The sequence below is a fragment of the Melitaea cinxia genome, chromosome 11 (genome assembly GCF_905220565.1).
Source record: "Melitaea cinxia chromosome 11, ilMelCinx1.1, whole genome shotgun sequence".
NCBI lineage: Eukaryota > Metazoa > Arthropoda > Insecta > Lepidoptera > Nymphalidae > Melitaea > Melitaea cinxia.
The window spans coordinates 16336632-16363780 of NC_059404.1; the positions used below are offsets into that span (position 1 = coordinate 16336632).

General features: G+C 32.9%; 1 long non-coding RNA gene, 1 other non-coding gene and 1 pseudogene across 2 annotated transcripts in view; 2 read left to right on the top strand and 1 right to left on the bottom strand.

Moving 5' to 3' along the window:
• LOC123657910 overlaps window positions 1-27149 on the top strand; it is a 162690-nt gene that overhangs the window by 108355 nt on the left and 27186 nt on the right. The window lies entirely within an intron of this gene.
• LOC123658126 lies at window positions 17927-18045 on the top strand (annotated as a pseudogene).
• On the bottom strand, window positions 20545-20675 carry LOC123658124. The gene has a single exon (XR_006743837.1). It is a non-coding gene; the product is annotated as a U4 spliceosomal RNA (small nuclear RNA).

The following is a 27149-nucleotide window of genomic DNA, read 5'->3' on the forward strand; positions in this document are numbered from 1 at the left end:
CACCAGTTCTTGATAACGCTTTTTTCTATCTTAATATTTAAGTTTCTGCAACGAAATTTGATCCAAGAACAGTGAAGCTTGGCGGCGCTCCTAATGTTATAAGCGTGTAGTTTCACATGTTACGTAAGTTAGTGAGACAAAATTACGTATGATTAGATTGTGATTACACTAATATCATTCAATTCTTTCATTTGAAAAAATGTTGCCAAATCAAAGTTAGCAATGGCGCCAACTTAATACAATTTATTTCGGTAATACCAAGTAGAAAGATGAAGACACGACGATTATTGATCAGTGCGGTCAAGATTACAAACTTAATTGAAAATTGAAGTCTGTAATAATACAGTTATTTTATAATGTACCCTCCCTCCCAACTGTGGTAGTACCTCGACCTTATGGAAGACCACATAAATAATACTGTTTTCTAGTAGTATTGTGTTCCTGTTTTGAGTAAGATGACCAAAGCTCCTGATGAAATAACTAGAAACATAGAAAGTATTTCAAAGATACTTTAACAAAGAATCCATTAGATGGCGTTAAAGAGAGAATATTGTAATTTAAGGAGTGAGTGTTTAAAAAGGTAGACAATAATATACAATAAATATAATATATGGACACCAGCTTTCAAAGCTCTAAAAATAAAGAGCCTATCGTAAAAAAATAGAGTCAACAAATTTCTCACATCCGGGGAAGGATTCTCTCTTGCACCACTTGTCATGCTACCGTTCATCGGCAACAGCGATCATACACTCCGGCGCACAAGCGACGGCATCCAGTTGTATGTAAATAGTGTTTCCAGTTTCCGGGAAGACACACAGCAAATAATTATAAACATTCAGACCATGACAAATATTTGTATGACCAATAATACATCAGCCTTGACGTCAGCGCGTTACAATTAAAGATAAACGTTATTCGATTATGATTACATAAATTGTCGCCTTATATGTTACAATAAATGTATTATGGAAAAACCCAGTGTCCTAGAAACAACATCTTTTTTTAATGAAGTTCAATGTCCTCTCAACTATTTCATACACACACACATTTATATTGTTTTTGTGTATCCGTCTCGCTTTAGCCATTTAATGTAAGAAAAAAAATACATTATGTAATATAAATATAGAATTGAAAAAAATAACGCAGACATTTTTAGGTAATCGGCGTATCTATATTATAAAGCTGAAAGTTTGATCATCATTACAGCCTATACAGTCCACTGCTGGACATAGGCCTCCACAAGTTTACGCCAAAAATAGTGTGAACTCATGTGTTTTGCCCATAGTCACCACGCTCGTCAGGCGGGTTGGTGACCGCAGTGCTGGCTTTGTCGCACCGAAGACGTTGCTGCCCGTCTTCGGCTTGTGTATTTCAAAGACAGTAGTTGGATGGTTATCCCGCCACCGGTCGGCTTTTTAAGTTCCAAGGTGGTAGCGGAACTGTGTTATCCCTTAGTCGCCTCTTACGACACCCACGGGATGAGAGGGGGTGGCTTATATTCTTTAGTACCGTAGCCACACAGTACAGAAAGTTTGATAAAACGCGCTAATAGACTTCGAATTGAAAAATTCTTTTTGTGTTGGATATTCCATTTCTCGAGCAAGGCTAATATATATAGGCTATGTCATATTTATGTATCTTTTTTTTTCTAATAAACGCGGGCAAATACGCGAGGCACAGCTAGTCTTACAATAAAAGCGTTAATTGATGCCAGTCAGCACATAGTCACTCCCTGTTGTTTTTGTACCCGTGCAGGATAAAGCTTAATGTTCTCAAAGCGCAATTTTTTCTTGTTTTTTTTTTTTCGTTGTCTTTCTTCAATATAAGTACGGCGAGTAAAATAAATAAAGAAAAAATTGTTTTTATTTGGAAAAAATGACATGGTAACGCCGCGTTGACGCAGCGGTCACAGCCATGGATAGTACCTGCGCTGGCGGTTGCGGGTTCGATCCCCGCACATGACAAACATTTGTATTAACCATATAGGTGTGCTGTGGATTAAGCTCTGATCCTTCTCCTTCATGGAGAAAGAGCCCTATGCCCAGTAGTGGGATATTATAGGCTGAAGCGACATGGTAATGCATGTGTACGTCAGACACAACAGTTAGTGTAAATTATAGTGCCTGCGCGCAAACGAAAGAAAACCGACTTCTTTAATCCGATTTTCTTGTTTACCAATATACAGAAATAGTAATAACAAATAGGATTTAAAAAAGTCAAGATGCATTTTTGATGATCAAGAGCCTGCGAGCGCCAGACCTTCGTTATTTTATAAAAGACATATAAGTGACATATATAGAACTAAATTAAACTCATATTCTTTAAATGAGACTCTCTGTCTAATTTTCTAAAAAATATATTAATTTTATACATAAGGTAAAATATTTTTTTACTTACACTTATTACAATTGAACAACTTGATTTGTTGAATTTACCTTCATGGCAAGCGAGGTAACTGTTTGATAAGTGCAGGTCAAGCTGTCAGTTGTTTGAAGTGGACGTCGGAGTTTGGTTAAGTGACATGCTACCGGAAGGTCAATGGGACGAAAACCTTTTCAAGTTAGTCGTTTTGGAAGTCAAATCCTTTCATGATTTTATTGTTTTATGGTTCCAAGCATGAACATACGCGACTTTTAATACTCTGTCAAGTAGTCAATTAAAAGTGTTTTTTTTCACATTATAATAAATTAGTTATAATTTAAATTTTCAATTACTTTTTGATAGAACTATGCTAGTAAATAATATTAAATTGTATGTTATAATTATGTTATTTTTGCAAAGTTACTATTATGACGGACACAAAATTGATACTGAATTACTTATCTTTAATTAGACGTTCAATCCGCCAACCCACATTAGAGCAACGTGATCGATTAAGCTCTGATTCTTCCTACATGGGGAAAAAGGCCTATGAGCAGCAGAGGGATATTACTGACTGAAGCGTAGCGTAGCATAATTAGACGTTAATACATACTAGCCCGTAATGACCATCTGTAAGATAAAGAGCTATGGGTAGTGGTAGGTGTTTTACTGACCCACCAACTCGCCGATACTACAATTTATACTACCTCAATACTATGAGTAACGATCGCTATCAGGTATTTATGGTAACAATCTGGACCAACAGCTTAACGTTCTTTCTGAGGCACGGCAGGGTGACGCACAAGGACAGACATCCGACCCGGAAAGAAATATTTGATTAAATATCCATGCCGAGCGGTAATCAAACCCGGGTGTTTTTACACCAGAGTTGTTAGTAATATATCACTACCTATAGTCCACATCCACAGTTATTAAACATCACGTACTTTCTCCGTAGTAATTTATGTCAAATATTAACTATTAAGCAAATGTAAATATAAACAAAAAAAAAAACATCTTATTTTAGTTTCCACAATAGATTATGTAAAAGAAAATATTATAATAGTAATACATTTTAAAAGTGCATAATTGTATTTGTATCATTTGTTTAATCACATATATACCTTGTGCTGTTCAAGTAGCTATACTCATTGTCGTTATCTGGGGGATTGGCGCTGCATACCGTAACACAGGTTTTTCTAGTGTGGCAGGAGAGGCATCCTAAATATAATTACTTTGAAATTGCATTGTAATTGATTGAAATTTAATTGAAATTACATTTAAGTACAAAAATGTATATCTTTTTATTTAAAAAAAAATAATAAAGTATTATTATTATTATTAAGTAATCTGTATTAATATAAAACAGCACGATTACTTCGACAGTATGCAACAAGTGCAAGTTAGTCCAACTTACTGTACGACTGTTAGCGACCCTAGTAAAATAAAAAAATTCTCATCGGTCCCCTAGCCTGCTAAACTCCCCTGTACTAAGTAACATCTACAGTTTATAAGTATAAATCCTGTGATCAAAATTTGAAAAAGAGACTAGAAGCTATAACGAAATGATGAAATATGTAACATTAGCTTTTTTTATAACAATTTTCTCACGTTACTTCTTAGAGCGACTTATACTTTAAACGCAGAACGTATACTTATCAAGGCTTAAAAATACCAAGTAACGATACCTTTACAAATACGCAGCGGTTTAAGGAGATCATTTGTAAAGCTTGAGATAGGTCTTCGGAGAAGACTTGAGATATTTCTTTCAAGTCGTTTTATCACGTAGCTGTGCAGTAAATTACACCTTTACAAATAGGAACACTTATTTAGTGGATTTTATTTGAAACCTTGTTGTGAACCGATGTTACCTACTTTTAACGGACTTAAAAAAAGGAGGAGGTTACTCAATTCGACCGTATATATATATATCTACTATATATATAAAAGCGAAAGGTCACTCACTCATCACGAAATCTCCGAAACTATAACACCTACAATCTTGAAATTTGGCAAGTAGGCTCCTTATAAGACGTAGGCATCCGCTAAGAACGGATTTTATGAAATTCGACCCCTAAGGGGGTAAAACGGGGGTTGGAAGTTTGTATGAAAGTCCTATGTTTTTGAAGTAAGAGACTTGAAATTTAAAATGTAAGCTCTATAGATGGTGAAAAGGTGTCCAAATAATGTATCTTTAGAAATCAACTCCTTTTTGGGGTTAAAACGGGGGATCGTAGGTTGACTCACTGATCACGAAATCTCCGAAACTATAACACCTACAAACTTGAAATTTAGCAAGAAGGCACCTTATAAGACGTAGGCATCCGCTAAGAACGGATTTTACGAAAATCGACCCCTAAGGGGGTAAAACGGGGGTTGGAAGTTTGTATGAAAGTCCTATATTTTAGAGGTAAGAGACTTGAAATTTAAAATGTATTCTCTATAGATGGTGAGAAGGTGTCCAAATAATGTTTCTTTAGAAAGCAACTCCCTTTTGGGGTTAAAACGGGGGATGGTAGATTGACTCGCTCATCACGAAATCTCCGAAACTATAACACCTACAAACTTGAAATTTGGTAGGTAGGTTCCTTATAGAGCGTAGACATTTGTTAAGAACGGATTTCACGAAACTCGACCTCTGAGGGGGTAAAACGGGGGTTTGAAGTTTGTATGAAAGTCCTATGTTTTTGAAGTAAGAGACTTGAAATTTAAAATGTAAGCTCCATAGATGGTGAAAAGGTGTCCAAATAATGTATCTTTAGAAATCAACTCCTTTTTGGGGTTAAAACGGAGGATCGTTGGTTGACTCACTGATCACGAGATCTCCGAAACTATAACACCTAAAAACTTGAAATTTAGCAGGTAGTTTCCTTATAAGGCGTAGACATTCGTTAAGAACGGATTTTACAAAACTCGACCGTTAAGGGGGTAAAACGGGGTTTGGAAGTTTGTATGAAAGTCCTATGTTTTTGAAGTAAGATACTTGAAATTTAAAACGTATGCTCTATAGATAGCAAGAAGTGTACAAATAATGTATGTTTAGAAATTAACTCCATTTTGTGGTCAAAACGGGGGATGGTAGGTTGACTCATTCATCACGAAATCTCCGAAACTATAACAGCTAAAAACTTGAAATTAGGCAGGTAGTTTCCTTATAAAGCGTAGACATCCGTTAAGAACGGATTTTACAAAACTCGACCCCTAAGTAGATAAAACGGGGGTTGGAAGTTTGTATGAAAGTCCTATGTTTTTGAAGTAAGAGACTTGAAATTTAAAATGTATGCTCTATAGATAGCGAAAAGGTGTCCAAATAATGTATCTTTAGAAATTAACTATGGTGAGGTGTCTAAATAATGCATCGTGATCTATATATATAAAAGAGAAAGGTTACTGACTCACTCATCACGAGAACTCAAAAACCGCTGGATGGTCCATCCATCCAGGATGGACAAAGATGAAATTTGGCAGGGAGGTAGATTATAGTTAGTAAATGTCCGCTAAGAACGGATTTTACGATATTCCACCACTAAGGGGGTTTAATTGGGGTCGATAGTTTGTATAGAACATATACAGCAGCTATAAGTTCGCCTGATAGGTTATTTATACTGCAGCCTGAAAATAACACTAAAAATGTGGTGTATAGAGAGGTTTTATAAAAATAACTATTAAATTATACTAAATTGTGCCTTTTAAAAAGTTACTCAGTGTGATAAGCATTTCAAGTGGCTGAAATAAAGAATAGTTTGCGTTAAACATCTTAATAGTAATGCATATCTTCATAACCACGCGGACGTAGACGCGGGCGACAGTTAGTGTATTATAAAACAAAGTCCCTTAAAGTATATGTGATCGATTCCTTCAAAATCTACTGAACGGATTTTCATACGATTTCACCAATGGACAGAGGGCTTCAAGAGTAAGGTTCACGGAACGGCTAAGCCGATTTTGATGATGTTTTCACTGAAAGTTTGCCGGGAAAACTTTGTGACACACTGATTTCTACGCGGGCGAAGCCGCGGGCACAGCTAGTCTATATATATATAAAAGAAAAAGGTCACTGACTCACTCATCACGAAAACTCAAAAACCGCTGGAGGGTCCATCCATCCAGGATGGAGAAAGATGAAATTTGGCAGGGAGGTAGACTATAGTTAGTAGACGTCCGCTAACAACGGATTTTGCGATATTCCACGGCTAAGGGGATTTCGTTGGGGTTGATAGTTGGTATGAAACATATACAGCAGCTATAAGTTCGCCTGATAGATTATTTATAGTGCAGCCTGAAAATAAAACTAAGAATATGGTGTATAGAGAGATTTTATAAAAATAACTATTAAATTATACTAAATTTTGACTTTTAAAAAGTTTGTCAGTGTGATAAGAATTTCAAGTGACTGAAATAAAAAAATAAATTGCGTTAAATATCTTAATAGTAATGCATTTCTCATAACCACGCGGACGTAGTCGCGGGCAACAGTTAGTGTATAATAAAACAAAGTCCCCAAAAGTGTATGTGATCGATTCCTTCAAAATCTACTGAACGGATTTTCATGCGGTTCAAGAGGAATGTTTACGGAACGACTAAGCCGATTTTGATGAGATTTTGAGTTTCACTAGAAGTTTGCCGGGAAAACTTTGTGACTCACTGAATTAAACGCGGGCGAAGCCGCGGGCACAGCTAGTATATATATATATATATATATATATATATATATTGTTTATGAACCGATTTTGATAATTCTTTTTTTGTTAGAAAGGAGATATCTCTAGTTTGGTACCATGATAAGGAAACCAGGATCTGATGATGGGATCCTAGAGAAGTCGAGGGAAACTCTCAAAAATCCGCATAACTTTTTACTAGGTGTACCGATTTTGATGATTTTTAATTTAATAGAAAGTCGATGTTTATCATGTAGTCGCATTTAAATTTGATCGAGATTTGATTACAACTTTTGGAGTAATCTTTGATAATGCGTATTTACTTGACAAATTTTTTGTCTACCTACGTTGTATTACTTGTCGATATAATTGAAGTCGGTTTTTCTTCGTTTGCCTGGAAACACAATTATAGATTCACTTGTGGCAGAGTATAATTTAAAGTGTTAAAGTCTTTAATACATAAGATAGTATACATAGATTTAAAAAAAGATAAAATATTTTAAAATAAATATAAAAAATATAAAATAAAGATTGTAATTTTTTAAATTAAGATTATTAAAGATTTAAAAGAAAGATTTAAAAAAAATAGTGCTCGCACAGTGGTCGAAATTCGACCATAACTTATTTAAATTATATGTTTGAACATAATTAAGGTTCTGTTGTCAAAGACTATTATTATTAATTTTATATGATTATTTTTTGTTTTTTTTTTTTTTTTGGATTTAATGAATTTTATGCATAATAAATATATATATCAGGATTTTGCACTCCTTCTCTAAATAAACTATAAATGAGCGAAATTTCAAACTCTTTCGTCCGCGCAATTTTCGTAAAAAGGGGTATAAAGTTTTGCTTCGCGTATTAATATATAGATTAAATGGAGGGTAAAGAGATAGACATCGCTATTTAAAACTTTAACAGTACTGATCAATCTCTATCATGTTCTCAATTCGGTTACTCTTCAGGGAAATCATCCATGCTTATTTGGCACCTTAAATACAAAGTATGATACATCTGTCTTAACACCGAAATAGTACGTTGAAAACTTGTGGAAAATTTTATGTAGTCATTCTTGATGCAAAGTTATAAAAACTCAACGTTTTAAAATATTCAAGACTGGTATTTTGGTTAAAAAAAAATTTCAAAAGATTTTTTTATGAGTCTCAAATAATTAAGCAAATATTTTTCAAAAGATTCTTTACAAATTCAGTCTCAAAAAACTCTTGATATTTGAGCTTTTTTAAGATAAAGAATAAAGAATACGAAATACTTAGTTAACATCACAAAGTTTACATTAACTGTGGTGGTTGAATTTTAAAAGGTTCTGATCACCTTACTCACCACTGAAACTCAAGTTTGAAATCAGTATTATTTTGCTGTAATCTTCTGTAAGTTCGAAGTACTTGCCCAGTCGGGCTGCTCCAGATTTTGAGCAGGATATTTCCCGCAGGAATACACTTACTTATAAAAAAATTCAGATTGAATGGTATAAACGTTAATCAAATATATAAAGTCATATGATGAAATAACACGCAAAGTCTAGTATTTACTTAGATAGAATATATATTTATAGAATATACTTTTTTGTTTCGATAAATCATTTTGGGGTTTAATCTTTAACAATCGATTTTCATATAAAGTATGAAAAAAATATGAGGAGTATAATTTACTGAACGAATGACCTCGTTACGTTTCTCGTAACGCCATCTATCGGAATTGATTTATGGTGTAACGATGTTTTCTAATAACGACATCTTAGATAGATAGATGGCGTTATTTGATTCGTTTATTTACCATTTGACATGGTACTAATTTTTTTCTTAGACGTAAGCCCTTTTTAGTTCCTATTTAGTCAATCGATCTGAAGGAGTAAACTCCAGTCGTACATCGAAGTTGACACACACACTTTTTTGAAATAATTTGTTTATAGGCTGTGTACATAATAAAGTTTTTGTTCAATTTCTATTGTATTCTATTTCTGTATGTCTAAATACGTTTACAGTGCACGTTGTATCTGGACGTTTTGACAAATTCATCTGTCGTAGTCATGTACAGGGGTGGCGTCAGTGTTCGTTCCTCGTTTGTAATCACACGATGTTTTTTTACTAGTAGACTATTTTACACATTTTTTGGATAAATTAAAATAAATGAGATTAATTAAAATAAATTTTAAAGAAAATAAATTTCTTCGGATAGTAAAGGAGACGACCAGTTAGGCATCTCAAGATAGTTTGTTAAAATATTTTCGAGTATTAAAAAATTATAAATAATAATGTTATTATTTATGCCTTGAAATAAGCAAAACAACTCGAAATATATTATAACGTATGATGTCGTCTCTTGCGTGGTTCTGTGACAATATCGCCACTAAAACTCGACGACTATAATATTGTCACCAAAATTACATTAGTAAAGGTTGTACCGACATTTAATCAAAATCACCGATTTATTTATTTATACAAATAAATTAAATTGGAGTGTCTGTTTGTAATATTAAAATAATCGCTTATTACTAAATGCATAATTATGGATGTATACACGGTAAATATAACAAAATAACATTTTTAGAATTTCTGTCTGTCTGTCTGTCTGTTTGTTCCGGCTAATTTCTGAAACGGCTGGACCGATTTTGACGGGACTTTCACTGGCAGACAGCTGATAAAATAAAGAGTAACTTAAGCTACTTTTATTTTAGAAATATATTTATTTTATAACTCAGCGAACTGAACAATAATATTTTTGTCAAATTCCACACGGATGATGTCCCGGGCACAGCTAGCTATTTATAAAAAAGACTAGACTAACAAAACTTACAACATACATGTAAGATTCAAACATCCTACATCACGTATAACTTCGAACGCGTGCATCACATTAGATTTTTTTTTTTCGAGTTCCTAATGGCAAGTCCACAAGGATTATAAAACATATTAAGAGATTCGCCGAGTCAATTATAATATTTTATTAACGTAAGCCTTTTCACTACTTCAGAATTACAAATTTGAGTCCTCAGTATCGCTGGACGTCATATAAATGTTAATTCGGTAGCACAAAGCTCAAAGGCCAGATTATCCGCGGCAGGTGCGGTTTCTTTGACATAGGTCGCTGTCCACTACACTGCGCCTGTAGGATCCCGCTTCGCAGAGAGAGGATTAGATTTTATACTGGCTAATGAGATAAATATTCAAGTATTTAAAAATATAAACAATAAAATGATTTAATAAAGACCTCGTCAGTACAAGATTATTCAAAGCCACAGACTGTAAGGTGAAAAGGTTAATAACCCAGACGAGATTAGATAGACTCATTAGATGGTTATTTAGTTTCAATGTTTTAGTATTGGTTTTCATAGAAAATAATAAACTTTTATAAATGGTCAAGAAGGTGGTCCTCATCGGAGATATTAACCAGCTGCCGTACATCGACAGGGAAAACCTGTTCAAGATGCGGTACAGCAGACCAACCCTGATAACAGGCATATCGTGGGAGCTGTCTTGTACGCACCGAAACCCCAAGGATGTCGCCTTCGCCATCAGCGAGGTCTACAAAGATATTTATAGCTCAAGCCCAATAATCCGTTCCCTGCGCGTGGAAAGCTTCACGGGCGCGCAAATCTCTGCAAAACAGAACTGGACCCTATACCTGGTCTTCACGCAGGAAGAGAAGAAGTTGCTGGTGGACCGGGGATACGGGAAAGGGGAGGGGTCGCGTGTCTTGACTATCCACGAGGCGCAGGGCCAGACGAGTGAGAGTGTCATCGTCATCCAGACGAGGAGTGGGAGGCTGCGAATACATGACAGCGTTTCGCACGCGATAGTCGCGGTGACTAGACACACCAAGGCCTGTGTCTACTACACCGACTACAGAGATGACGCGATCTGTCGTTTCGTCGGGAGGGCGGCGGAGGCTACGGAAAAAGACATCCTCGAGCATAGTCTCAAGATGGCGATTCATAATAGAGACACCGCCGTCGTTGAGAGTATTCTCGAGATGTCAAAATAAAATTCGAATAGGTTGCTTTGCTTGGGAGGAGTAAGTTTGGTAGTAATATAGACAATATTAAAAAATATATTTCTAAGAAAACGATTATTACGCATGTAAATAATGTAAGATTTAGCTAAATATAAGTATAGTATTATAAGGAAATAATAATAATACAAAAAAAAAAAAAAAAAAAATGTTGTACCATAGATTAGATTAAGAACCGGTCGGTGGACTCACGTCTCTTTTGGAGACATTAAAAACAAACATAGTCTGACTTGAACAGCGATGTTGTTGACTAACGCCTACCTTGAAATAGAGAAAACAATAAAAATAAAAATTTGCATGTATTAGAGTAAAAAAGGACATGGGTTCATAAGCCCGTGGATGTATAAGACTTGTTAAAAAAAAAAAAAAAAAAAAAAAAGTATTGGTTTTCATAGAAAATAATAAACTTTTATAAATATTTAAGTATCAATATTAAAGGAAATTTGATGAAATATTTCACCGTCTAAAAGGTTTAAATTAAGGAAGTTTATATTTTAATTGCTGCACGTAGAATATTAAATTTTCTGATCTGCCCACTATGCCTTGGGGAGCCCTTAAAGCCGTCTGTTCTAGACATCGTAAGCTCTCGATAGCGATTGTTACATGTTGTACGGAAATTATCTACTAGGTCTGAACAGTGGATTAAGATCCTTTTCCTTTGGATAAGAGGCCTTTGCCCAAAATCGAAACGTTCACAAAGAAAAGTTCACAAGTTGATTCTATTTGGTTCAAACATTTGAGCAAATATACAAATATGAAGTTATCAATTTCAAAATGTTGTGATATTATAGTTAAATAATGATACCCTTTATTTATGGGTTCATTGTTCAGTGTACGTACGTTCACAAAGACTATCCTTCTAATTAAGCGATTTTGAATTTTAATTATCAAGCAAGTTTCACAAGCCACGATGCAGGAGTACTTCAGGCTACTGATTCAGCGCTACTGGTTACTGGAGTGGATTGAAGAGTCTACTTTGATCAACGAAAATCTGTTTTACGCTACGTTTTCAAGTATTACGCTACACAGATCCAAGTAGACCAAATAGCAATTGAAACGCATTCCTTTTAAAAATTATGGTTTAAATATGTTAATTTAGAAATTGTCAATTATAGATTTTACAGGTTTAGAAAGTCGAAAACATACGTATCTTCTTCTCCATTTATTAATAGATAGAGACTCATACCAAACTATATTTATTTTAAAATAAAAATATTAGGTACAACCCAATAACTGAATTTACAATAATTCTACGCAAATAGGTCAAGAGGTTTAGTAAAGTAACGTTTAATTTTCAAAAATTTACATATACATTTTTTATTATCTTAATTATGTATACATATAAAAGAAGAAAAAAAAAACAGTTAAGAACTTACTATCCGTAAATTATTTATAGACTCGCACGTGACGTCTGATTCGGAAGGTGTCATTAGCATCACACGATATGTCTAGCTTGTCTAAATTTATTTGCATCTTAAAAATCTTATGTATCTATTATTGGGAATTTCTTTATATGATACCTACTTACTGTTATTTCTTTAATCTTACAAATATTTAATATGACATCAGATAGGAATAATAAAAAATAATATTATTGCTAAGGATTGCCTCTCGGTGAATTTATAGCGTGGGCAGTAACGAAGGCACTAAAATGTCAAGAACGTCCGGTGGTCGAACAGAGGATATTACAAAAGCTAGTAGGCATGAAAGCGAAATCATTTTAGAAATATCTCAAGTATTATATCTAAGGCTTTATTCCTAATAAAGAGACCGAACATAGACATTTTGACCATAATAGCTTTGTGACGTTTATAAATAAGCAAGATAAATAACATATATATATATATATATATATATATATATATATACATTGATATACATAGATTTTTGTTGAGTTCGAATGCTAGTAATGTGAAGAGTATGATATACTAAGACATCATCATCATAATCACATGACATAGGCCAGTCTCTTATCACTACTAAATTAGGTTCCTTAAATTCGTACAAAAATTCTGGTTACTAAGCCATTCTTAGCACATTGATACAGCTGTCATAATTGGATACTAATTCGTGGGGATCTATGTCCATAGGTCAGTTGAAGTTCTCATGACCGTTACCAGAAGAATGGTTTTACATACTCTCCGAGGCACAAAGATGTATAAATAACCTATTGAGATTGGGCACAGTATGTAATATCTTGCTCAAAATCTGGAACAGCTCGACTGGCAACCACCTCAACCTTATAAAAAATCACAGACAAATGAGACTGCTGTCAACTAGTGTTGTTCTTGTTATGCCGTCATATTAAAAAAATCATTTAGCGCGTGAATCAAACTCTTGGACCCAGTGGAAACCTCGTCATTACTTCTAATTCTTTACTTACTGAATACCATTAACTGCTTTTATAAATATAACAATAGCTTATTTTATTAGCGCTTTGAAAGTCAAGTTTATTGTTCTGTCGAGTATTGAAATATGAAACGTATAAGCCATTTACGATCGTGTTATTAGAAATGTAATGTATGTAGCTATACCAGTAGGCTGTTACTTATAACACAAGCATTAAGTTACTTACTTTAGGAACAGACGACCGTGCGTGTATTGTGCAGATATTTATTTATTACTAGCTGACCCGGCGAACTTCGTATCGCCTAACACAAACTTTATCGTATGGTATTAAAGTTCAAATTGACTTTTAAGTATTATCACAAATCTTGTGTATGGGAGTATAGAAATGTGTTGTTTTTAGACTTTTTCAGGAAATTTAAAATTTTTTTTTTAGAATTTTTCTCTCCGTAAGAACCATCCTCGTACTTCAAGGAATATTTTAAAAAAAGAATTAGCGAAATCGGTCCAATCGTTCTCGAGTTTTGCGCTTAGCGACACATTCAGCGACTCATTTTTATATTATAGATTATAGAATTGATGAATCTTAGAATATCACCCAGGATTTCTTAATTTGAATACAGCTTCGTTTTTTATTTTTAATCTATGGGTTGCGACACCCAGGGGGGTTGAGAAGCCTTACTCTGGAATCAAAAGCGAATGAAAAGGTAATAATGAAAAGACTAACTCATTGGCGCAGTTTGTATTGACTCTACTTTCTGCTCCGAGGGTTGTAGGTTCGATTTCTTTCAATTCTGGTTGTAATTTATATATTTTTGTTTATATATGTGTATGTATAGATATATCAGTAGCCATTGCTTGTAACACAAGCATTAAGTTGCTTGGTTAGAAACAGGCGACCGTTTGTAAGTTAATGATGCTTATTTATAATTATTTGTATATCTAATGAAACAATAAAAAATCATAATTTAAGTGAAATACATCTACCTAATCTATCTATCTAATGTATCTACCTTATCTTAAAAGGTCACCAGAACTTCAGAACTTAAAATTTGAACGCAAATTCAGAAAGTTTGGAAAACATTGAAATAGGCCATTACATAATAGATAAAGCGCTCCAAAAATAACGCTTTAGAGATTTTTACATTGGTTTTCAATTTTCACGGTTATTAACTTCTGTGATAACAATCTTGGTTGACTCCGAGAATATTTCAAGATTTTAGGCCAAATGGCACGTGTAAAAAATTGTAAGACCTTTCTTAGAAAACATGTCCGGTTATAAACTTACTGAAATCTAGAATACTCGAACGTAATATGATAAGATGGTCTTAATGTAGTAGTAATTTATGTTGTAAATCAATTTTTTTAACACAGTTTCAAAAAAGGAGGAGTGTACCAATTCGCTTGTATTTCTTTAAATGTATGTTACCTCAGAACTTTTGACTCGGTGAGCCGATTTCAACGATTTTTATTTTAACCGAAAGGCGGTGCATGCCATGTAGTCTAATTTAAATTTAATTGATATCTAAGCAGCACTTTTCGAGTTACATGTATAATTATGACTAATAAATAAATGATGAATTTAGACTGCATTTTTAGTCAGGGAAGTACATTGATAAATAATACTTCTTAAATTGTATTAAGCGGTCATCCATTGATCACGTGATTTTTTGGCAACTTTTTGACCCCGCTTGGTGATCTTTGGCGAGGTTTTGGTATAGGTATGTTTTTTTTTAGGATAGAATTCGCCTATTGAACGAAAAATAAATACACGTGATATTTCGGTATAGCCCCTCCTCCTCTTTGTGACATTTCGTGATGTTTTTTCGATCCCCCCACCCCTTCTTTCGAGGCTCACATATGTAATGGACGACCCCTACTATATATTTAAATTACACGTTTTTTAATTATTGTGGTCTTTTGTATTTTAATTTATGAAATCGAAAGTATATGTAAACTAGTAACTGACATGCAAATTAAATACATTATTTAATTGTAAATTTTTTATATGTCTATTCATCATCATCTTCCTGCCCTTATCCGACTTATGTAGGGTCGGCACAACACGTTTTCTTCTTCCATTCCTCTCTATTATTCGTCGCTTTAGCGCTTACTGCTTTCTTTCTCATATCCTCACTAACTCCATCCATCGCTTTTTCGTTCTGCCGATCGCTCTTCGCCCTTCGAAATTCAACCCTAACATTGAAATAAAATAAAATACTGATTTTAAAGTAATTTTAACTTGGACTGTTCTCTCAATTAGGCCATCAATCTCCTTCTTGTCTTCTCTCTCCTACGTGATATTGGTAGAATGAACTGGCACAACTGAAAGCCATTAAACCAACCTATCAATCAACTTATACGCTTTTTGCAATCATTAGTTTCAATGTATCTCGACTTTGTTTAAAGTGATGCATTATATAAGGAACGCTGTATTGAATCTAGTTAGGCCTAAATTACTCCAATTTAGCATTCGAAATGTATGTTAACATAATTAAATGCATAGTAATAAAAAATTATATACATTAACAATAACGAAAAAAAAAAACCGTCAGTGTTGGACCATGTCCTAGCAGTCTGAGGATTGCTTTGATTGGAAAACGAGCTAAGCTTTTTTAGTTGCTATAGATTATAAAATGCTAAAAATTTTTTTAAAGGCATGTACAATTACGAGTCCGTGGATGTTGAATAATAAATAAATTAATTAAAAAACCCGAGATTTCTGTCAAACACTAGTTTGATTCAATGGAAATAGTTCAAGAATCAATTTTAGAATAGTTTGTGCAGAAATTATTAATAAATTTGAGAGGGAAATTATCGAAATTATTAGATAATTGTTGCCCATTTACGCTTGTAATTTGGTAAAATGGTAATTTATCATGATGCTATTCTAATGTTATTTCGTGGAACTGTTTGATTTTTGGACAATAATACATATATTTTATAATAAAAATACATATACACAATGTATAAGATATATATTTCCTGGCACCTATTATCGTATAATAAATAATTACTGGAAGGGAATGGTGCTGATAGCCGAAATACAGGCTATGCCTAGTTCGGTTACAGATGCTAATCTCATTACTTCTGGTATGATTTCCACATTATCATTGTAACATACTTCTAAGTTTGTGAAATAAAGATATTATTATTATTACATCAATATAATAGCTTAGACAATGACACCAACAGATCACACCGACATCACACGACACTAAAATTTCAAAAATATTTCACAAAAACAGTTAATACGTAACACAATTATATAATAAATATAACATATATAATATAATTGTTTCTGAAGCTGAGACAAAGGCACTCGATCTGACGTAATAACGCGAGACTCGTAAATGTTACGACGCCCTACGATCCTTTTGTTTATAGCTAAAGGATTCACTCTACAGACTGTAATGTTTGTGGTCTATGTATTATTTTCCTTTTTAACGCAACATTGCAGTACATAACTATCACACTGTATAGAATAAACTTTCAAACTTTCACGGCCACTATGAATACTTTTGATTATTTATTTTAAACATAATTGTGTTTGTTCGCAAACGAAAAAAAACCGTCTTCAATTACACCCATGACCACATGATAAACATCAGCTTTCGATTAAATTAAAGATCATCAAATCGGTACACCCAGTAAAAAGTTATGCGGTATAATATACAACGTAGGTCAACGAAAAAATAGTCAACTAAAAACGCATTATTAGATATAACTCGAAAAGTAGTTGTTAGATCTCAAATACATTTATTTGGGACCAAATGACACGCACGATTTTGATTAAAAAAAATTTTATCGAAAAGAGGCCTATGCCCAGTAGTGGGATATTACAGGCTGAAGCGAGAAAGGTAAGTAGGAGCTTGGGGGCTTAAGGTAAGTAAAATATCCATCTTATCGTAATAGTATGCGTCCCAGTATGGTAGATAGTTAGACGGTCACAGCACTGGCTCATGGCTGGACTCTTGAATCTCATCCTCGCTCTTTGCAAACATTTGTAAAGACCATAAAAAGTTTGTCATGGTCTGGAAGTTTGTGCTTCTGTATTGTGTTTACCACCGATATAAGAATAAATCTTACTGGGGAACGTTAATTGTAAGGTATTTAATTATTTATTTAATATAGGAACCGGGTTCTTGTCATACAAAACTCTTAAACTTATTCTTGGAATCAAAGCGAGCGGGTAGCGAAGTTACATAGCGGCGATCGGCATTACCGTTTATTGGATATCGTCGCATTGATTACCTTAACTTTATTATTATCGGTAACGTTGAGCGGGATGTTTATTTAATGGAACCGTAATTTCATTTTAAATCGTTAACTTCGTCTGATTTATGGATGTCGTTAACATTATGTTATGTGATCGTGATAATGTTGATAAAACGAGATTTATTTTCGTACACTATTTTTTACAAAAATAGTTGATAATCCTTTAATTTTTGTATCTTTTTTTTAAGTAAAACTTCTTTAAGCGCATGAGGGGTATAATTTTACGGATCAAACGCATCACGGTGTCACGAATTTTAAACGTCCATAGCGCGTTAAATACACCGGTTCTCGTCCGATCACCGAAGCTAAGCAATGCCGGGTGCGGTCAGTACTTGGATGGGTGACCGCCTGGGAACACCACATAACGTTGGCTTTTTGTTTTTTTTTTTCAATTCGTTTTTTTTTTTTAATTACTTTTTATTGCATTAGTTTGGCAAAGAAGTTTCACTTCTGACATGTTTACTTTGCACAAAGCCGGAAAAGCTTGACCAAGTGAGGGTGAAAGACTGTACCTATGTAATATATTATTCTAATAAAGTATTCATAATATAATGCTAAAATTAGATAAGGTTTCAAGATTGGAAAAATATACCTATATCTACCTATTGGTTTCAAATAAAATATTTAATATATTTCATTTATTCTTAATGTACACCGAAATACAGTCACATATAAAGAAAGATACAATAGAAGATGTACAAAGGCGATCTTATCGCCAAATAGCGATTTCTTCAAGATAACCTTTGGGTACAGGACACGATACAGTAGGTGTTAAGGTGTGCACAAATTAAGGAGGAAAAATCAAATATAAACAGACAAAAACTACGAAATGATAGACTTACATAATTATTAAAAAAGAAAAAAAAAACATATAAATAAGTAAATATATTTTGACTGTCTACAGAACCCTCTATTTGAAGGAACACGTTTAGGAGCCGAACATCTTGTATAGTATTAAAATTATGTATTTAATCTGAAACAAATAAGAGTTTCAAGAACAAAAAAAGTGTAAAAGTTTTCTCGTCAGCCTTTGTTTCTTCGCACTAATTGTTGTCGCTGTGACAATAAGGCCACAAAAGGCTTCACTTTTCTGAAACTTTTTAAAAAATACAAAGAATATGTTTTAAGCGGTTGCAGTACTTAGGAAGAAAATTAAAAATGTAAATGATTATCGTACAATCTTTTTTCTAAAATTAAAATTTTTCATTAGTACACACAACTAATACTAGGTAGCGCTATTAAACAAAAAAGACAAACTTTTTTTACAAACCTGTAAATGGATTTAATAAAACAATTCAAAAATATAATATAGGAGTTGAATTCAACGGATCCGTAGGCACAGCTGGCTATGATTCTATTGTCGACTACAGGGTTGTAGGTTCTATTAACGTCCCGAGTCCTCGTGTAAAATACGACCCTATGTGTATATTCAATATACACATGACAAACATACATAATACATACATAAAATATATATACGGGCGAATTGAGCAACCTCCTTTTTAAATTCGGTTAAAAATTAAATCATAATTTTGTAAACAAAAGTTTTTTTTTGGTTTAATTTACCTTAATTACTATAAAAATCGAATTACGAGTTCATCCAGCTATTAGAATCTCGAAACTTCTCTCTGTAAATATTTTATTTTCATATTTTCTCTTTTACCTTATTATATTAATCTGAAATTATTTTAGGGCAGTTTCATTTATTACGATTACGATTTTATTTGAAACTTCCTGATACCATAATTTATTTATTATATCAAGTAAATGAAATAAAAGCGGTGAGCGAGATCAGTGTATATATTAAAAGCTTACCTAAGGCTAGTTCTATACAAACTAAAAGCAAAAATCATGTTTTTTTTTTTTTTTTTTTTTTTTTTTTGAATAATTTGAACGAAAGAAGATATTAAAAATTGCAGTGTATAAATTCACTAAATATGTATACATACAATAAAACTATAACAGTTCAAATTCTGTACATTGAAAATATTTAAATTAAATTTAGAGAAGTCTCAGAAGTCTAAGAAGAATATATATTTTTTTACATTTATCCGCATTTGACAGCGTATTACTAATTTCACTATTGTAAGATAATATAACGCGATACCTATTACCATAAATAAAAAATAAAAAGTGTGTGTGTACTTATGTACACACGTAAGAAGTTACACTTCATTGGATAGCTAACTTCACTTTGATAACTTCTTCGTTGAGTAGCTAACTTCAGGATGTCGGTTTTTTTTTGTGGCAGTATTCTCGCGCATCGTAAAAATTTATTCTCATCATTTTCCTCTAACGCGCTAAAAGAAATATCACTTCAAAAATTGAGGTCATTAGTAAAAACAAACATTGTATTCAAACAAATATAAAATTCAGATAATATTGATTTCTAATGTTTACGCGAATTTCACTCATTACAATGACACAATTTTTTTTTTAACCATGGTTGCTGTAAAGTATCCGAAACGTCGGGCATGTAAAAAACCTAATAAACCGCGATAAACTCCGAAATGAATCATATTATTTTCTATTAAACATTATACAATACAAAACTTAAGAATACTTACAATTCAAAACTTAAGAACTAAATATTTACAGATAGTTTTGGTATAAATCATGTCCGCGTGGAATTGTGCCAAGAATGCTGGCAGCGTTTCCCCGTTGAATCGCTACGCCGATTCTCTGGACAAAAATGCACCAGCCCTCTTGTCACCAGTGGAGGCAATAAGGCGAGTTATCTCATTTAAAAAAAAGAAAACTCCGAAAAGGTTGTGAATTGTAATTTGAAAACGCCTATATACATAGCCCGCCTCTATACATGTAAGGGCGTCAATTTTAAATCAATATTTACACGACACATTTAATTAATTTCGCTTACAGAAACTTTCAAACTATGATTATATAATTAGTTTCAATAATAGCACCCATTACCTTAAAACCAACTAACAATGATCGCCCCTCGGATTAACATCATTGGTTACGATAATGCCTCTGCGCAAAGTTACCTTTTTACCTTAAAACCAGCATTAACTAGTTGACTAAGCGGTCTGTTTAAGACTGAATTGGTATTTAAACAACTAGATCTAACTTAAACAAATCTAGGAACAACTTTATCTGTATTACGGTACAAGTTTAAACAATCCGACGTACATGCTATGGTAAAGGAAATTACTAATAAATACGTGAAGTTCAGTGACTTAGAATAATAATCAGATATTAGTATATCGTAGTAAATTTTAGCATAGGCTTGACGCAATCGATTTCTGCTAGTGGTCAGCTCTTAATAACAGAATTAATAAACGTATTTATAAAATACTAGCTGTACCCTGCGCGCGTTGCTACACTTTTTTTTAACCGACTTCAAAAAAGGAGGAGGTTACTCAATTCGAAATATATATATATATGTATGTTTGGGGATAATTCCGTAGTTTATGAACCGATTTTGATAAAAAAAAATTTGTTGGAAAGGAGATATCCCTAGTTTGGTACCATAATAAGAAAACCATGATCTGATGATCCTAGAGAAATCAAGAGAAACCCTCGAAAATTCGCATAACTTTTTACGGGGTTTACCGATTTTAATGATTTTAAATTTAATCAAAAGCCGACGTTTACCATGTGGTCACATTTAAATGTCATCGAGATTTAATTACAACTTTTGGAGTAATCTTTGATAATTCGTATTTACTTGACAATTTTTTCGTCTAACTACGTTGTATTACTTGTCGACATAATTGAAGTCGGTTTTTCTTCGTTTGCCTGCAACCACAATTATTGGTCTTACCAACTCAGAAACCTTTGTGGGCTCATGCACAACACTTAGCTGAAGATCATGACATGATCAAATGCATAGTTTACGAGCCGATAAAGGACTTATAGACAAACATTCATTTTTATATATATAGATTCCGAAGATTAAATTAATTAAAATTAAAAGATGCACTTTATAAAGCGCTAAAATAAAATCCAAATAAAAATAAAATTATTTTCTATTAACTATTATTATTAACTATTTTGTCAAATTTATATAATATTTTATTTTGTGCTATTATAAATAGTTCCTAAAATTATAATAATATTCTAGTAGTTATTTCTTACTATATCTAGGATAAATGGTGTCTAAAACAAAACGAGTGTGCTTTAGATTACACGACTGAAGTAAAATTTACGAAACGTAACTCTCTCTCTTTCTATCTTTACTAACTTATATCTCCCTCTTAATTGCAGTTCGTCTCGCCCGATCACACTTTTCGTAACGCTCTCGTCACGTATTCATCAGCTTACTCCCCAAGTAAAGCGTGCGTAAAAATGTTTTATTAAAAAAAAAACGACAGACGATTCCACGAATTCATTAATTTTTAGTGATACACGTATAATGACCGACCTCCACTTTATATATAACATATCTATATTAAAACCAATTCATCCTTTGTATACAATATTAATTTTACGGTACTAAGCATCCAATTATATTCGTGATACTTTCAAACGATGTGCGATGGTACATGAAATGGGTCACTGAGGGCGCTAATAGATACGCGACTGCAGGTAACGCGGCAGACCTTCGCTTATTAATATAATATATATAAAAATTTTAAGTGCCTAATTTTATTGTGTATGTAATATTATATATTTTGTAATTCACTTTGTGAAACGTGGTCCTGATTGGTATGGACTGAAAGTGGCTTGAAGTCTCAATTAATTTTAGTTTGAGTTTATTTGATTGATTATAACATGATTTGACTAAGTATAATTTATTTTTGTCATACTTTGACTTAAGAAGTTCTGTTTTGTTCTATTTTCAATTTTTAAGTTGATTAGATGCAAATTAGATGCTATTTAAGACGGTATTATTTATTCGTAATTATTTTACTAAGTATTGTAAGTAAGTTAGTAAGTAAGTAAGTTTTGTAATTTATGGCAAGTTGATTTAATTCAATCTGACTTTATTTGACTTAATTTTGATTAAATTTGTTTTTGTTTGTTTTGATGTTTAAATCAGATTTTAATTTGATGTTTCTTAATCTATTGTATCTTTTTTGTAATTATTTTGTTTGCTAAGTTGAGACTGAATTTTGATTAATTTATTATTTTGATTCATGACAACTTGACTTGGTCTTATTTTTATTGATTTAATTCGGTTTGACTTCGGTTTTAAGTAAATTTAATATTGTTTGATTTGATCAATGTTTGGTTTTACTGATTAAATCAAATCGATGTATCTTGTCTCGCTTTAGTTTAGTTTAGTTTGTATAATCAATTTTACAGATTTAACTTGGTCAAATACTATCTTAATTAAATTTCTGCACATTAGTCTTGATATTATTTTATTATTAATATGTTACTGTTTGGAATTACAAAATTTATTTTTTTATTTATTATCTTTCAATTTTATGCTTTATTTTGTTCTGAGTATTTGCTATTGACCGCTCTGGTGTAATAGTGCGTGTGCCGTGTCGGTGGTGCCTAAAAACCGACGGTCGCAGGTTCAATTCCCGCTCGGAGTGAATATTTGTGTTTATAAAAATATTTATTTCTGATCTGGTTGTTAGTCCTTGTACTCCCCACCGTACCTCGGAGAGCACACTAAGCGGTCGGTTGTTAACATGTACACCTGATACCGATAGTTACTCATAGTAGGGAATATATCCGTCAACCCGCATTGGAACAGCGTACATCGTGGTAGATTAAGCTTTGATACTTCTCCTACAGGGGGAAAGAAGCCTATGCTCAGTAGTAGGATATAACTGGCTGAAGCGAGTATTTGCTACTGTTTGATCGAATTATTTTATATTGTTACACTAACAAAACAACTTTGCATGTCGAATTTTTATTAATATGGTTTATTAAAGTTAAAATTGTTACGTATCATAAATGTAACAACTGCTAGCAAATTTAATAAATAAATAAATAAAAAGACATTTTCAGCTTAGCTGTAAAAAGTCACAAAATCAAAATAGAAAAAAAATCCCCTGTATCAACGATAATACATCTTATTTATGTTGTCCGATTAATAAAAGCATTCGTTTTTTAGACTTCAAATTTGATTTAAAAAACTTCATACAATGTTTTACATACGCAATGCAATTGAAAATTAAATATTCGTTTATTCTGTCTTTGAAATGAATTTAGAAATTGTTTTATCAATTTTTTGAATTTAGAATTTTCTTTTATTTGTTTATAAACCTAAATATGTTAATATAAGCATTAGTTTAAATTAACAAATATTACTAAATGTTTTATATAATAATAAAAAAATTCAGTGATATTTTTTATATTCCCATAAAGAACTGTCATACGTAGGTAGGTATAACGACTCAAGTCTTCATCGGCCATTAATCAAGAGAATTCATTTCTTTGTAGGCTGTAGAGCGGAAACCCATGTCTCTTCTGTCTTTTGAAGCCTAGCAATATATAAACATGTCTCATGTTACAAAAGATGTCAAATTAAGTCAGTGTCACGGGTTTTTACTAGCGTTTGTTAGCTCTGTATCTACACATGAAAAATTATTGGTTAAAACTAAATAACTAGAAAGGCATTAAGTGTGAAACACGTATCTATAGAAAAGAAAAAGTATATTTAAGGCAGCTAAGTACGTGATCGAATAAATGGTTATCTGATGACCGATGGAGAGAGAACATAGAGAAAAAACGAGTGTGCTTTAGACCACACGACTAAATATGTACGATTTTTTTGTGTTACCCACACATTAGGAAAACTTTGTAAAGAGACCCCAATCGGCACCAGATAAAGCTGCGTAAATGTGTATGGATCGGTCACACCCTCCGAAGGGATTCCTCTCACATACCGAGACAAGCCTTATAATCGAATCCTCAAGGAAAAAGGAAACGTGGCCGCTCCAAGCAAACGTGGCGTCACTCCGTCACCGCGGAGATGAAGAATGTCGAGCTTTCCTGGCCCGAGATGAAGCTGATAGCCCAAGAACGAGCGAGATGGCAGCGCACTGTGGACGCCCTCTGCCCCATCCAGGGGACATAGGACTTGATGATGATGATGATGACACATTAGGAATTCTAAACATTTTTAATATCATATCAAAAATTGACCGCTCCAGCGGGGTTCGAACCCGCGTCTCCGACTAACCGTGTCAGCGCTCTAGCCAATTAAGCTATGGAACGATGTACCCGTTAGATCGAAATTTTTGATATGATGATTTTATTTTCGGTTTAACTATCGACTAAAATCACTCTTCTTTAATTCTATCTAACTTATATCTCCCTCGCAACTTCCGTTCGCGTCTCCCAATCTCACTTTTCGCGTCACGTATTCACCAGCTTCAGCCCAAGTCAACCGCGCGTAAAAAAGTTTTACTTCAAAAGTGTCTCGTATGACAGTAACCTATCATCGGTTTACCGACCTGCAAGTAATTGCTTTAATTTGACATAATTTTTACCAAGCAGCCAGATGTATTCTATTTATTATAACATTATATATAACACATTTAACTGTTATACAACTAAAATATTAAAACATTATAACATTGAAACATAAATTAATATTTTATCTCAAGCTCAATTAGTCCTAGTAATATTCCGAATTCATTATTGTTTTTTATTATTATTTTTATGATTATTTATTATATTATTTGAATTGTCTTCTATTTCTTTTTTCATTTATATTTAGTTACTTGTAATAATTGTTAATTACTGTTATTACTATTATTTATTCTTTATTCCTTACATAATTTTTATCTTACTTGCTTTGACATGTGAACGCTGTGTCACCCACAAAGGTGCACACATCAGAATTAATTTGCATTTCCTATTACAAAAATGTTATCATGAGTGTACTGCTGGTGTACTACGCTTTAGCCTGTAATATCCCACTTCTGGGCATAGGCCTCTTTCCCCATGTAGAAGGATCAGAGCTTAATCCACCACGCTGCTCCAATGCGGTTTGGCGGATTGCTGGTGTCCTATTTAAGTAAATAAATAAAGAAATATAGAAATATATAGGTACACGAAAACGAAAAATAAATAAAACATTAACACAAGCAACTCCGTGTCGCGTCTTCGTAACGCAATAAATCCATGACACATGCTCGTACATCTCCGAATACGTCTCGTATCATCCTCACGATATTACTATAATCGTATTTTCATAATCAGACACGTTTAGAAGTCGTATCATGCGCCATCGTATATCGAATATTTTTGTCGAAAATGTTATTACGATGTTGTTCTGATTTGTGAGTACTGTAAATAACTGTTTTATTTTAATCTCTTCTGAGCGGTTGTGCAATAATAGTAGATTAGTAGCCAAGGGCTGCTTGTGAGGTAAGTAGAAAAAAACCGACATTATATTTAAAGTAAAAGTTTTCTTTTCCCGCCTTTTTTTTCATTAAAAAGAATCAAGTAAAGAACTTTTAAATTTTTTTTTAAAGATCGAAATTGAGCTTCGCCGTTCGATATTTAAAATTTATGACTATTATACTCACACGAAGACAAGGCTGAATAGCAAAGCGACCTCTTTGGTCATTGGGCTGAATGCATGATGTCTATTGCCAGTATGATGGTTAGATGTACGCGAACTTTTTGAAAGAAAGAAGTGTTTTTTTTTAATTACTTACCGCCCTAGGGCTTTTCTAGCTACATTATTACCCTAGAGCGCTAATTAGTCACCTACAAGCCCCATTTGGAGGTAATAAGAACCTACTTACCGAACATGAGAGATGTAAAGTATATTCTATCTATCTATTTACTTGTATTACTTACACAGATAAAATAATTCGTATCACTGAGCATTGAGTAACTTTGTCGCGCTTGTCACAAATAAATGACCAACCTGTTGGCGCAGTTTGTAGTGGCCCTGCATTCTGTTACGTTGCATTGTTGGGTAGCGGGTTCGTTTTCCGCCTGAGTGTGAGTGTAACATTTGTATTTAATTATATATGTATTATTTCTATGTATAGTTACCAAAAAATAATAGCTATAACAGTCGTCTGTTACCTTTAACACAAGCATTAAGTTTCTTACCGTAGGAACAGACGACCGCGTTTGTATGTTATAAGATATTTATATATTTACTAATTTTATAGTTTTTACCTTGTACTTCGTTACACCATGCTAAGTTTACCTCTCGAATAGGAAGTAGCCATTAATTTTAAATCTATATTTCCTATAAAGTTAAATGTTTTACATTAATTTATTTTTTTTACTGTTTGGTTTACTGTTTGAATTGTCTTGCATTTCTTTGTTCATTTTCATTTACATTTAATCAATTGTTCAAAATATTTAAATTCTAATCAATTGTTCATAATTATTAATTCTTAAAAAAATATTAATCAATTGTTTCAATATTAATCAAAATTTTAATCAATTGTTCAAAATTATTAATTATTAAAAAAATTATCTGACTAGCTTTGACGTGTGAATGCTGTGTCACCTACAAAGGTGCACACATCAGAATTAATTAGCATTATCTATTACAAAAGTGTAAAAATAAATAAAAATAAA